General features: G+C 37.5%; 1 long non-coding RNA gene across 1 annotated transcript in view; it reads left to right on the top strand.

Moving 5' to 3' along the window:
• Positions 1 to 13,097, top strand: part of LOC141390663 (uncharacterized) — a 95,675-nt gene that overhangs the window by 68,339 nt on the left and 14,239 nt on the right. The window contains exon 2 of the long non-coding RNA XR_012409436.1: positions 7,879 to 7,926. This is a non-coding gene — a long non-coding RNA (uncharacterized lncRNA). The remainder of the gene's footprint in view (positions 1 to 7,878; positions 7,927 to 13,097) is intronic.

The following is a 13,097-nucleotide window of genomic DNA, read 5'->3' as shown; positions in this document are numbered from 1 at the left end:
AACACATAAGCATGTACATATGTATGTGTGTGTATGTCGTCTTAAGGTCAAAATGGTTTTTAATTCATGTTTTATTGAAATTCAATACATATGCACTTGCAGATTCTGTTACATGTGGTAAACTGGCCACCACAACTGCTACAATGTGAAACTACAATATTTTTAAAACAATTCCAAGATTATTAGGTTTTCATAAAATATGTTTGTTATGAAAATTCTGATGCTTGTTGAGTTCGTCAGGTGCTGTATTACGTATTGAATTTGTATTAAAAATTAATCAATTCTCATAAAATATTGCATTTAAAAATGTTTACATTTGAAATGGATGTTTATAAGAAAAAAAAACAATATTGAAACATTGTAACCTTAGAACAAATAATTGAACACACAACGACAATGGTGATTTAATTATTTGAACTTGAATTTGATATGCAGACCGCTGATTAACCACATAACATAGGCCATACTATATCTACATGTGAAAGTGAAGCTTCTAATATGTATTTAAGCCTTTTGCCAGACTTCGCAAATTTCATAAGATGCATTTTGTTGTACAAGCGGAATAAGTGGCCTCCAATAAAAGTGGCCTTCTATGAAAAAATTAATTGGCCTTTTGTGAGATCTGTTCTGAGAATGACTACTGGTCTTCTATCATAAGATCAACTGGTGTTCTATGAGAAGACCAACTAGTCTTTTATGAGAAGGACAATAGGTCTTATATGAAAATACCAAATCGTCTTCTATACGATGACCAACTGAAGGACAAATGGTGTTCTATGAAAAGACCACCTGGTGTTCTATGGGAAGACATACTGGTCTTCCATGAGAAGTGCAACTGCTCTTCTCATAGAAGAGCAACTGCTCTTCTATAAAAAGAGCAACCGCCCTTCTATAAAAAAGAGCAACTGCTCTTATATGAGAAGATCAACTGTGCTTCTATAAGAAGAGCAACTGCTGTTCTTCTATGAGAAGAGCAACTGTGCTTCTATAAGAAGAGAAACTGCTCTTCTAAGAGAAGTTGCCTTCTCTTTTTATAGAAGAGCAGTTGCTCTTCTATGAAAAGAGCGACTGCTCTTCTATGAGAAGTGCAACTGCTCTTCTCTGACAAGATCAATTGCTCTTCTATGCGAAGACCAACTGTTTTTTTATGAGAAGAGCAACTGCTCTTCTATGAGAAGATCAACTGCTCTTCTATGAGAGGAGCAACTGCTCTTCTATGACAAAAGCAACTGCTCTTCTATGAAAAGAGCAACTGTTCTTCTATGAGAAGAGTGACTGCTTGCTCTTCTATGAGAAGAGCAACTGCTCTTCTATGTGAAGACCAACTGTTTTTTATGAAAAGAGCAACTGCTCTTCTATGAGAAGAGCAACTGCTCTTCTAAAAGAAGAGCAACTGCTCTTCTATGAGAAGAGTGACTGCTCTTCTATGAGAAGAGTGACTGCTCTTCTATGAGATGACTAACCGCTCCTCTATGAGAAGACACATAGAGTTTCTTTTATAAAAATACCATCTGTTCTTCCATGAGAAAGACAAACTGGTCTTCAGTGAGGTAACCAACTGGCTTTCAATGTGAAGACCAACTGACCGGCTATGGGAAGACCAGGCGGCCGTAGTACAAGGACCAGGTAATTTTCTATTTGAGGAAACAGTGGCCTTGTCGTCTATTAGAGGACCAGATGGACTTCATGAAAAGACCAAATGGACTTCTATTAGGGGAACAAGTGGATTTTCTCTCGTAGAAAAAAAGGCTAGGTGATCTTATATATGCAGATCATGTAGTGTTCTATAGGATGACGGAGTGTCTTCTATAAATCGACCAATTTGTCTTCCAAGATTGGGCCAAACATGGCATCTCGTAATATTTATATCCTCAGCTTTTATGCTAACGAGGGTATATACATTACGAGGGCAGTTCGGAAACTTCTTAGCCTAGCACAAAAAGCGCGGTATAAACAGAAAAAAGTTAAGTGTTTTGGAAACTTCCATCTCTGTTATGAACACATGTTAAATTTTGTTTCGATCTGGCAACTCCTTCATATAGAAACAGGTGTTCAAAAAAGACGCATCCCCAATTTTTTTACAATGGAAAAATTAGAAATGCGTGCTGTCATTAAATATTTACATAAAAAAGGTTTATCGGAACAAGAAATTCATAATGATATGGTGAATGTGTTAGGTGAAAGTGCTCCTTCATATGCAACAGTAAAAAATTGGGTTGCTGAATTTAAACGTAGTCGTACAAGCATTGAAGATGAACCACGTCCAAAAACAGCAACAACAACAGAAATTGTAGCCAAAGTGCATGATATGGTATTAAATGATCGACGAATAAAAGTGCGTGAAATTGCTAAAATCATGGGCATCTCAAATGATCGAGTCCATTTAATTTTGCATGAAGAACTACAGATGAAAAAGCTTTCTGCAAGATGGGTGCCGCATTTGTTAACAGTCGATCAAAAACGCATAAGAATGAACATTTCTCAAGCTTGTTTGGATCGTTTTAAGCGAAATAAAATGGATTTTAATCGTCGTTTCATAACTGTTGATGAGACATGGATCCACCACTATACTCCAGAGACAAAAGAACAATCCAAACAATGGACTGAAGCTGGAGGAAGTGCCCCAAAGAAGGCAAAAACAATTCAATCGGCTGGTAAGGTTATGGCAACGGTTTTTTGGGACTTCAAAGGTATTTTATTGATTGACTATCTGCAAAAGGGTAAAACAATAAATTCAGAGTACTATTGCAACCTTTTTTAACAATTAAATGTACAAATTCGAGAAAAACGTCCTGGCTTACAACACAAAAAAATCATTTTTCATCAAGACAACGCACCAGCGCACAAGAGTATTTTAACAATGGCTAAAATCAACGAATTAAAGTACGAGTTGCTTGACCACCCACCTTATTCTCCTGATTTAGCTCCCAGTGACTTTTACTTGTTCCCAAATCTAAAAAAATTCCTTGCTGGCAAGCGTTTTACCTCAAATGAAGATGCAATTACAGTTGTAAACCACTATTTTGAAGACCTTGAGGATAACTATTTTAATCAAGGGATAGAATTGCTAGAAAAGCATTGGACTAAGTGTATTGAAGTTTCAGGAGATTATATTGAAAAATAAAAATATTTTTGAAAAACTAACTATTCTCTTTCATTGATAGGCTAAGAAGTTTCCGAACCGCCCTCGTACATATGTTCGACAAAAATGTGCCTCATCAAAATAATGGTTTAAGACCCCATGTATGTTGAGCCGAAATCCGTTGCAGACAATTTGGAGTCGATGTGGCAATGTCCGTCCGTCAGTCTGGCTGGAGCGCACGGTAACTCTCGAACGGATTTTTGTCCAAACTTAGTTTAAGTTCGAAGATGGGCCATATCGTTCCACTCCTTCATGTATGTGCCTCATCAAAATAATGGTTTAAGACCCCATGTATGTTGAGCCGAAATCCGTTGCAGACAATTTGGAGTCGATGTGGCAATGTCCGTCCGTCAGTCTGGCTGGAGCGCACGGTAACTCTCGAACGGATTTTTGTCCAAACTTAGTTTAAGTTCGAAGATGGGCCATATCGTTCCACTCCTTCATGTATCTCCCCTATCAAAGTTCAAAACTTTCCCCTAAAGTGGTGAGCATGATAACTCTCGAGACCGATTAGGTCCATACTTTGCACATCGTAATATTTCTACGAGGCTTAAGGCCTAGATACATAACAAGCCTCGCCTCCTTGCCGTGCTTGCTTCTGATAAAAGAATAAAGAAGGCCAAGTCAATTTTCGAAGTAGGTTGCGGTTTTCTTTTTTATTCCTTTCATATGTACCTAGGCCTATAGATCCGATTCGAATATGGACGAATACATTTCGGAAAAGTGCAGCTGCTTTCGAATCGCTTTTATTTTTTGCAACAACTTGTATTCGTTGTTCCCATTACGATGGTACAAGTTCTTTTAGGGGCAAGTCTATACTTCCTGAGAAAATGGCCCGAAAGCAGCAAAAAAAAAAAAAACGTTCGTAGTGTAGTAGCTGGAGCGCGCAATCATCCGATTCAGTCGAAAATTAGCTCTTTGTTATATATTTTTCCAAATTTAAAGTTCGGTCATTTTGGTCCACTCAAACCTGTAGCTCCCCCCAAAAGTTAAAAAATCACTAAAATGGTACACGTGATATCTCTTGAACAGACCAACCGATTTGGTCCAAATTTTGGAACTCCCAATATTTTGTTCAACTTTAGTTTAACTTCAAAAATGATCCATTCCTCCCCCACAAATGTTCAACATTTTCGATTTAGTGCAGTTTGAGTTCTGTTCGAGGAACTTTTAGAAATTTTTATCGATGCTACTCCTTGTGGGCCTATTGAAAGCGTTGTTATGTTTTTCGTGGGCAAGACCATGGTTCCTGAGATAAAAGCCCAAAAGCTCTAAGTTATACGGTGACCAACTGAAATGACTGGTGGACGCGATATCTATCGAAATGAAATGACTCCTAAAATAAGATCTACTTCCAAAATGGACTATGTCGATCCATTCCTTCAGGCAAGTTCAAAAAGGGCCACAAAATCGGAAAACCCTCTAACTACTTATTTATTGGGGAAAAGGATTTTGGTGGCTTAGCTGGTATTCGATATTGTCCATAGATGACAGTTTCAATTCACACAGGCTTAGGGCATATCTCTGTCGGCAAAGCGGAATGATTTTTTTACTGGTTTTTGTTTTCGAACTTAAATCAAGTTCGTTGATCTGCCATATCAGTACTCTCCTTAGGGTACCTCCTCCACAAAAGTTCACATTATAGATAAAATTATGCTCACAATAACTCTCGAAAGGAATAGCCATCAATCCACATATTCCGCTTCCTCCAACATAAAGTTTAAAATGTTTGCAAATGCGCAGTTTTATGACATTTTTCGTATTGCTTTGAATTTTGTATGCAGTAGGTTGTTCCTGAGCTAATGGCGTAACAGCTCAAAAAAATCCCGCCGTTTTACCGAAACTTGGCAACTCATAAAATTTCTTCCAAACATACATGAAGTTCCAAGATGGACTCTATGGACTACTCCTTCCAGTAACTCCTTCACAATAGTTCAAATTTTTCGCTTATGTGTAGTTTATTTTGAAATTTTCACCTAAGGTACTCCTTGTGGTTCTAATTATTGATCCAAATGCTATAAGAAATCCCACTTTGACCAACCAAAAAGACTGTTGGGCGCAATGACTAACGAAGGGAGTGACTGACATTGGTACCTCGCTCCCAACAGCATCATTACCGCAACATTACATTTTTTAAGTCAATACAATGGACCCTGAAATATGTCAATATGGCCCTACACACACCTCTAGCTCGAAAGTTTTTAGTAGTCTTTTTGATCATCGAAGAATAAAATTATGACGCAATTGGATATGTTGCAATTGGGATTGGATCGTCACAAAATTGGTGGAGATGGGAATACCAGATAGGAAGAAGCCTTTTGATGTTGGAGATGGTCAGATATTAATCAGAAGTCGGAATGGGCACAAAACTTCCGTGAGGAAATAGTCAACTTTTCACTCTTATGCGAATATCTCCATTTCGAATAGAGGCAAAATCACACCTTTACAATGCCACAAGGAAGGTGGGAGTAGGTGGTCAAACCATCCCCGTTGTCGCTAATCCATATAATTTTTCCATTTTTTTAGATTTTAATTGTAATGACGAATATCCCAGCTTTGGTGTGGGGCGATTCAACAAAAGTCATTTATATTAAAGAAGATATTTTGAGCTAGAAATATAGAAAAAAATGCTCAGCTATCGCCCATTTCCAATTTGTGGAATTGTATCTCTGTGCCAAAACGTGGACCTATATTGGCAATTTTTAGTGGATAAGTTTTTTGGTCATTGTGAACCTTAAATGTCAAATTTCAGGTGATTTGGTCAGAAAATGTAGCTAAAAGCCTCAAAATACCTTAAATCGGGAGGTACTAAAACGTGGACCTATCTTCACAATTTTTGGTGAGGAATTGTTTTGATGTCTTGAAAATCCAAGTAGCAAATTGAAGGCAATTTGGGAGGAAAATGTAGCCAAAATCCACAAAATACCTTAAATCTGGAGGTACCGTTATATGGGGGCTATACCAAAAGGTGAACCTATCTTGAAACTTTTTTGTGGAGAAGTTTCTAGTTTAGTTAAGAACCTGAAATGTCAAAACTCAGATATTTTGGTCAAAAAATGTAGATAAAATCCTCAAAATACCTTCAATTGGGTGGTAACTTTATATTGGGGCTATACCAAAACGCGGACCTATATAGCCCATTTTCGAACTTGACCTGCCTATGGAAAAGAGATACTCGGGTGCAAAAGTTTAGCTATCTATCTCAATTATTGCGGACGGTAATGTTATTACAACAGACGGACACGGCTAGTTCCAAAAAGTTACAAAATGTTGGGAAAATTTGTGCGCACGGTAACTCCTGAAGAAAGTAACCGATTTTGTCCATACTTTGCACATCGTGAAATTGCCATCAGACTTAGATGAACTTTTATTATGGACTCAATCGGTCCACTCCTTCGGGTACCTCCCACACAGAATTTTGGAAAAGTTCAGTTTAGGATCTGCTCTCGAATCGCTTTGATTTTTGTTGTAACAAATTGTATGCACTGGCCCCCATGCGACGGTACGAGTTTCATCAGGGGCAAGTCCAAATATTTGGACTTCATAATTTGTTGTCCAAACTTAGTTTAAGTTCGAAGATAAGCCATATCGGTCCACTTCTTCAGGTACCTCCCCCACAAAAGTTCAAAAATATTCTGAAAAATTGTGCGCACGATAATTCTTGAAGGGAATGACCGATTTAGTTCATACCTTACACATCCTAATATATCTACAAGATATAGATCAGTTTCGAATATGGACTATATTTGTCTACTCCTTCGGGTATCTCCCCCACAAAATTACGGATAAGTTTACCTTGAGACCTGCTCTCGAATCTTTTCGATGTTTGTTGAAGCAACTTGTATTCGCTACCTCCATTACGATGGTAAAAGCTTTCTCAGGGGCAAGTCCATACTTCTAGAGAAAACAGACCGAGAGGTGTAAAGAACCCCTATGGCACCATATGAAGTGGATGTAGAGCACGGTAACCCTCGAACTGATGAACTGATCAACCGATTTGGTCCAAAATTTGGCCTTCGTCATATTTTGTTCAAACTTTGTTTCACATCAAAGATGGGCAATACCGGTCCACAACTTCCGGTACTTCCCCCAGTATTTAAAAAATTTCGCTAAAATGGTATGAACGGGGCTACCAATTGGGTCCAAAATTTCGAATATTTTGTTCAAATTTAGTTTAACTTCTAATATGGCCTATATGGGTCCTCTCCTTAGGGTACATGTACCTCCTCCGCAACACTTTTGAATTTTAGTCTTAAACCACATTTCTATCGGCAAGTTCAAATGTCCAAAATTCTGAAAAAACCCTAAATACATTCGATTTGTCCGTAGATGAAAGTTTCAATTCACATAGGCTGAGGGTATATCTCTGTCGGCAACTCATATTTTTTTCATTGTTTTTTTTTAATAAAAAAAAAAATAAGTTTATATTATTATCATTATTATTACTATAGTTATTATTATTGTCATTGCTATTATTATTATTTTTATTGTTAAATTTTATTTTTTTTTTATTTTTTTTTAATCTCTTATGTTTTATTTTATTATTATTATTATTATTATTATTATTATTATTATTATTATTATTATTATTATTATTATTATTATTATTATTAGTTTTATTATTTTTAGCATTAAAATTATATTTGTATTCTTTTATATTTTATTGTGCTTTTTTAGTTTTATGCTTCATTTTATATTTTAATATTATAAAAATTCTTTTTATTTTATTCTTTCAGATTGGATTTAGTACCCTGCAAAAAATTCCCTAAATTGCATATAAAAAGGTAATTTGATTTTTTTTTAAATACTATATTCAATGTAAAAACATTTAAATCCCTCCAAATGAACTCAATTTGCAGTAAACCTTCACAAATAAACTTATCATAAGCAGCTATGATTGATTATATCAATTGAAAAATAAAAGAAAAAACACTACAATTGTAAATTTATTCGTAACAGAAAAAAATGTCTCGCCATTGTCTCACTCCCACCAAAATCTAATTAAATAACAAATTGGCAGCATTTTTATATATTTTTTCCCCTCTCTCACTCTCTCTCTCTCTCTCTCTCTCTCTCTCTCTCTCTAAAAGCTTAACATCCGAAAGATATTCATCAACAATTTGAATAGCTGCAACATTTCTATGCCAATTATACTATTATAATTTTTTTCTGCTTCATCTTCCACTTTATTTGAATTTATTTTTATGTTTTTGCCCATAGAATTTTATCGTTTTTTAATGAATCTCCAGTTTTCTCCTCACCCCATTTCCCATGTTTTTGCCGTTTTATAGAAATCATTTCATTCATTCACTCAGTCATTCAATCAATCCATCTATCTCTGAACTCTCTATCTGACTATCAATCAATCAATCATTGGCTATCAATGTGACATTGTAGACACATTTTTCAAATTCAAATATTATTAAATTGTGGTGGTGGGAGGAGGGTTAATGTCATGTTAAAGACGACGGAGTGAGGGTGTATGGGATTTATGTTTTTATTACTTTTAAATGGGAAAACTGTTTATTGGAAAAAAATGTGTAGATAATTTTGAAAAGTAATCAAAGTAAACAAATCAATGAAGAGCAGTGAGTTTTCTCAGAGATCAGAAAAGAACAGTTGTTATTCCCAAAGAACAGTTGGGTTTATAATAGAAGCACAGTTGGTATTCTCAGAGCGGAGTGTGTGGTCTCCTCACAGATGAGTATATGGCCTTCTCTTAGGAGAGCAGTCGGGCTTCTCAGGGAAGAACAGCTGGTATTCTCAAAGAAGAAGAGGAGATGGTCTTCTCAGAGAAGAGTTGTTGTTCTTCTCGTAGAAGAGTAGTTTGTCTTCTCAGAGAAGAGCTGTTGGTCTTCTCAGAGAAGAGCTGTTGGTCTTCTCAGAGAAGAGCCTTTGGTCTTCTCAGAGAAGAGCCTTTGGTCTTCTCAGAGAAGATCCTTTGGTCTTCTCAGGGAAGAAAATAAGGCGATTTTCTTATAGAAGAGCAGTTGGCCTTCTCAGAGAAGATCAGTTGCACTTCTCGAAGAAGAACAGCAATTGGTCTTCTCAGAAAAGAGCAGTTGGTCTTCTCAGAGAAGACCAGTTGGTCTTATAAGAAAAGAGCTGTTGGTCTTCTCAGAGAAGAGCAGTTGGTCTTCTCAGTGAAGAGGAGTTGGTCTTTCCAGAAAAAAGGAGTTGGTTTTCTCAAAGAAAATTAGATGGTCTTCTCAGAGAAGAGGAGTCGGTCTTCTCAGGGAAGAAAATAAGGAAATTTTCTTATAGAAGAGCAGTTGACCTTCTCAGAGAAGATCAATTACACTTCTCGAAGAAGAACAGCAATTGGTCTTCTCAGAAAGGAGCAGTTGGTCTTCTCAGAAAAGAGCAGTTGGCCTTCTCAGAGAAGACCAGTTGGTCTTATAAGAAAAGAGCTGTTGGTCTTCTCAGAGAAGAGCAGTTGGTCTTCTCAGAGAAGAGCTGTTGGTCTCAGAGAAGAGCAGTTGGTCTTCTCAGAGAAGAGCATTGGTCTACTCAGAGAAGAGCAGTTGGTCTTCTCAGTGAAGAGGAGTTGGTCTTTCCAGAAAAGAGGAGTTGGTTTTCTCAAAGAAAATTAGATGGTCTTCTCAGAGAAAATACCCCTCAGTAATGTTGGCGATATTTCCTGAGTATTTCAGCCTTAAAAAACTTCTCCACAAGTGGTGTCTTAAGACACGCCGTTTGGACTCGGCGATAAACAGTAGGTCCCATATCATTGAGCTAAATATGAATCGGGGTGCACTCATTGATATGAGAGAAGTCTCCCTTGTCCCGTATGGGATGTTGTGGAACAATGTTCTCAGAGAAGAGGAGTCGGTCTTCTCAGAAAAGTACATTTGGTCTTTTCAGGAAAGACCACCTGATCTTCCCAACGAAGAGCAGTTGGTTTTCCTAAAGATGAACAGTTGGCCTTCTCAGAGAAAAGCAGTTGGTCTTCTCACAGAAAAGCAGTTGGTATTCTAACAGAAGAGGAGTTGGTCCTCTCAAAGAAGAATGGATGGTTTTCTCATAAGGTAACAGTTGGTCTTCTCAATAAGAGCAGTTGGTCTTCTCAAAGAAGAAGAGTTGGTCTCCTCAAAGAAGAGAAGATGGCCTTCTCAAAGAAGAGCAGATGGTCTTCTCATAGAAGACCAGTTGGTCTTCTCATAGAAGACCAGTTGGTCTTCTCAGATAAGAGCAATTGGTCTTCTCAGAGAAGAGCAGTTGGTATTCTCAGAGAAGAGCAGTTGGTCCTCTCAGAGTAGAGCAGTTTGTCTTCTCAGAGAATAGCAGTTGGTCTTCTCAGAGAAGAGCAGTTGGTCTTCTCAGAGAAGAGCAGTTGGTCTTCTCAGAGAAGAGCAGTTGGTCTTCCCAGAGAAGAGGAGTTGGTCTTCTCAGAGAAGTACCCTTGGTCTTTTCAGGAAAGACCACCTGATCTTCCCAACGAAGAGCAGTTGGTTTTCCTAAAGATGAACAGTTGGTCTTCTCAGAGAAAGGCAGTTGGTATTCTAACAGAAGAGCAGTTGGTCTTCTCAAAGAAGAGTGTATGGTTTTCTCATAAGCTAAAATTGGTCTTCTCATAGAAGACCAGTTGGTCTTCTCATAGAGGACCAGTTGGTCTTCTCATAGAAGACCATTTGGCCTTCTCATAGAAAACCATTAGGTTGTTACATTGAGGACCTTTTGGTCTTCTCATAGGAGACGAGTTGAACTTCTCATATAAGACCAGTAAATTTGGTCTTCTTATAAAAGGCCAGTTAGTCTAAGCTAATAGAAGACCTGCTGGTCTTCTCATTGAAGACAATTTGATATTCTTATAGAAGATCAGTTGGTCTTCTCATAGAAGACCAGTTAGTCCTCTCATCGAATACCATTTGGTCTTTTCATTAGAGGCATCTTAGTCTTCTCGTACTCACGATGGACAATTGGCTATCTTGTAGGAGACCGCTTGGTGTTCTTATAGTAGACAGCTGGGACTTCCTTAAGAAGATCGCTCGGTGTTCTTACAGAATACTACTTGGTTGTCATCTTGTAGAGGACTTTTTTTCCCATGGACGACAACTTGGCCTTCTTCTCATAGAAGTCAGTCTTTTCATAGTATACAAGTCTGTCTTATTATAGAAGACTTTTTCATACAAACCCAAGGGTCATTGAAGACCATTTGGTCGCTACATTGAGGACCTTTTTGTCCTCTCATAAAAGACGAGTTGAACTTCTCATATAAGACCAGTAAATTTGGTCTTCTTATAAGAGACCAGTTAGACTTCTCATTGAATAGCATTTGGTCTTTTCATTAGTGGCATGTTAGTCTTCTCGTTCTCACCATGTGCAATTGGCTATCTTAAAGGAGACCACTTGCTCTTCTTATAGTAGACAGCTGGGACTTCCTTAAGAAGATCGCTCGGTGTTCTTATAGAATACTACTTGGTTGTAATCTTGTAAAAGACTTTTTCTTCCCATGGACGACTACTTGGTCTTCTTCTCATAGAAGTCAGTCTTCTCATAGTACACCAGTCTGTCTTATCATAGAAGACCTTCTCATACAAACCCAACTAAGAATAATGGAAGACCAGTCAGTCTTTCCAAAATAGTTCAGTTGGACTTCTCATAGAAGAGAAGTTGTTCTTCTCATAGAAAATTATTTGGGCTGCTCGTAGGATACAAATTGATCTCCAGTTAGTTTTCTCATAGAAGACCTGTTGGCCATTTTGTGGAAGACCACTTGGTCATCTTGTAGTAGACCGCTTGGACTTCTTTTAGAAGACCGCTTGGTGTTCTTATAGTGGACAGCTGCGACTTCCTTAAGAAGATCGCTCGGTGTTCTTACAGAATACTACTTGGTTGTCATCTTGTAGAAGACTTTTTCTTCCCATGGACGACTACTTGGCCTTCTTCTCATAGAAGTCAGTCTTCTCATAGTAGACCAGTCTGTCTTATTATAGAAGACCTTCTGATACAAACCCAACCCAACATACCCAACACTTGTACTTTGTCTTCATCCTACAGATTATCAATTGGTCATCTTCTCATAGACGACCACTTCTCGAACAAGATTAGTTTTCTGGTCAGTCTATCCACAGTAGGTCTTCTCGCAGAAGGCCAACTGGACATCATATTTTTTATTTATTTATTTCGAAAATAAGTTACATTTCAATTTTATTCTAGGTCCCACGAAGCTGAAGTTATATGTGGGTATATAGGTTACCACTTAGTCTTGGAAGACCAGTTCTTCTCGTGTGAAAGCTATTGATTTTCTAATAAAAGTTTTTCGTACTACACTTTTTTATTTAAAAATCCCACCGCAGATTTTGTGAAAATCTCTAGCCAAACCATGACTTCATTTAATTCGTTGCACTTGAAATAGCTGTAATTGACTTTTAAATGGTCAATTAATTGCGTTACTTGTTTTTTTCTTTCATTTACACAAAACAACCACAACTTGGCTCAAAATGATGATTTGCAATGATTTCATGGGCACTTAACCCTGAAACATGTTTTCAAAATTGCTCTTGAGCTCTTTTTTTCGTCCAGGTGCAGGTGGTGTTTGAACGCATTTGCCAATTGGGTGAGCGCCGAAAATGAAGGTGCTTCTGCGTAAATATGCCTATTATATAACAATTTTGTTAATTTCCTTATAACCAAACGGGCAACAACAACAACAAACAAGAGATGTTGGTTTAGCCAGTCTGGCAGACAGTGAAAATGATTGTAAAGGCATTCCGTTGCCACGTAATTAGCAAAAATCACCATAAAGCCAATATTTATTTCAAAATTATGCATTTTGCATTTGTTGTGACAGACGTTTTGGTTGGCGTTGTTGACATTTTCGTTTACTGGTTGAGGTTGATGTGGTCGGTCAGTCAGTCAGTTTGATTAACTGACTAACCAGCTAGCCATTCAACCAGTTAGCTAATCAAATTGTTGTCATCTCCCCCATACAGGTGATGGGTCTAAGTGTTTA

Source organism: Musca autumnalis, unplaced genomic scaffold (assembly GCF_047663935.1).
Source record: "Musca autumnalis isolate F117 unplaced genomic scaffold, ASM4766393v1 scaffold_1, whole genome shotgun sequence".
NCBI lineage: Eukaryota > Metazoa > Arthropoda > Insecta > Diptera > Muscidae > Musca > Musca autumnalis.
Note: the sequence above shows the minus strand (reverse complement) of the source record. Positions and strands in the feature narration are given on the sequence as shown.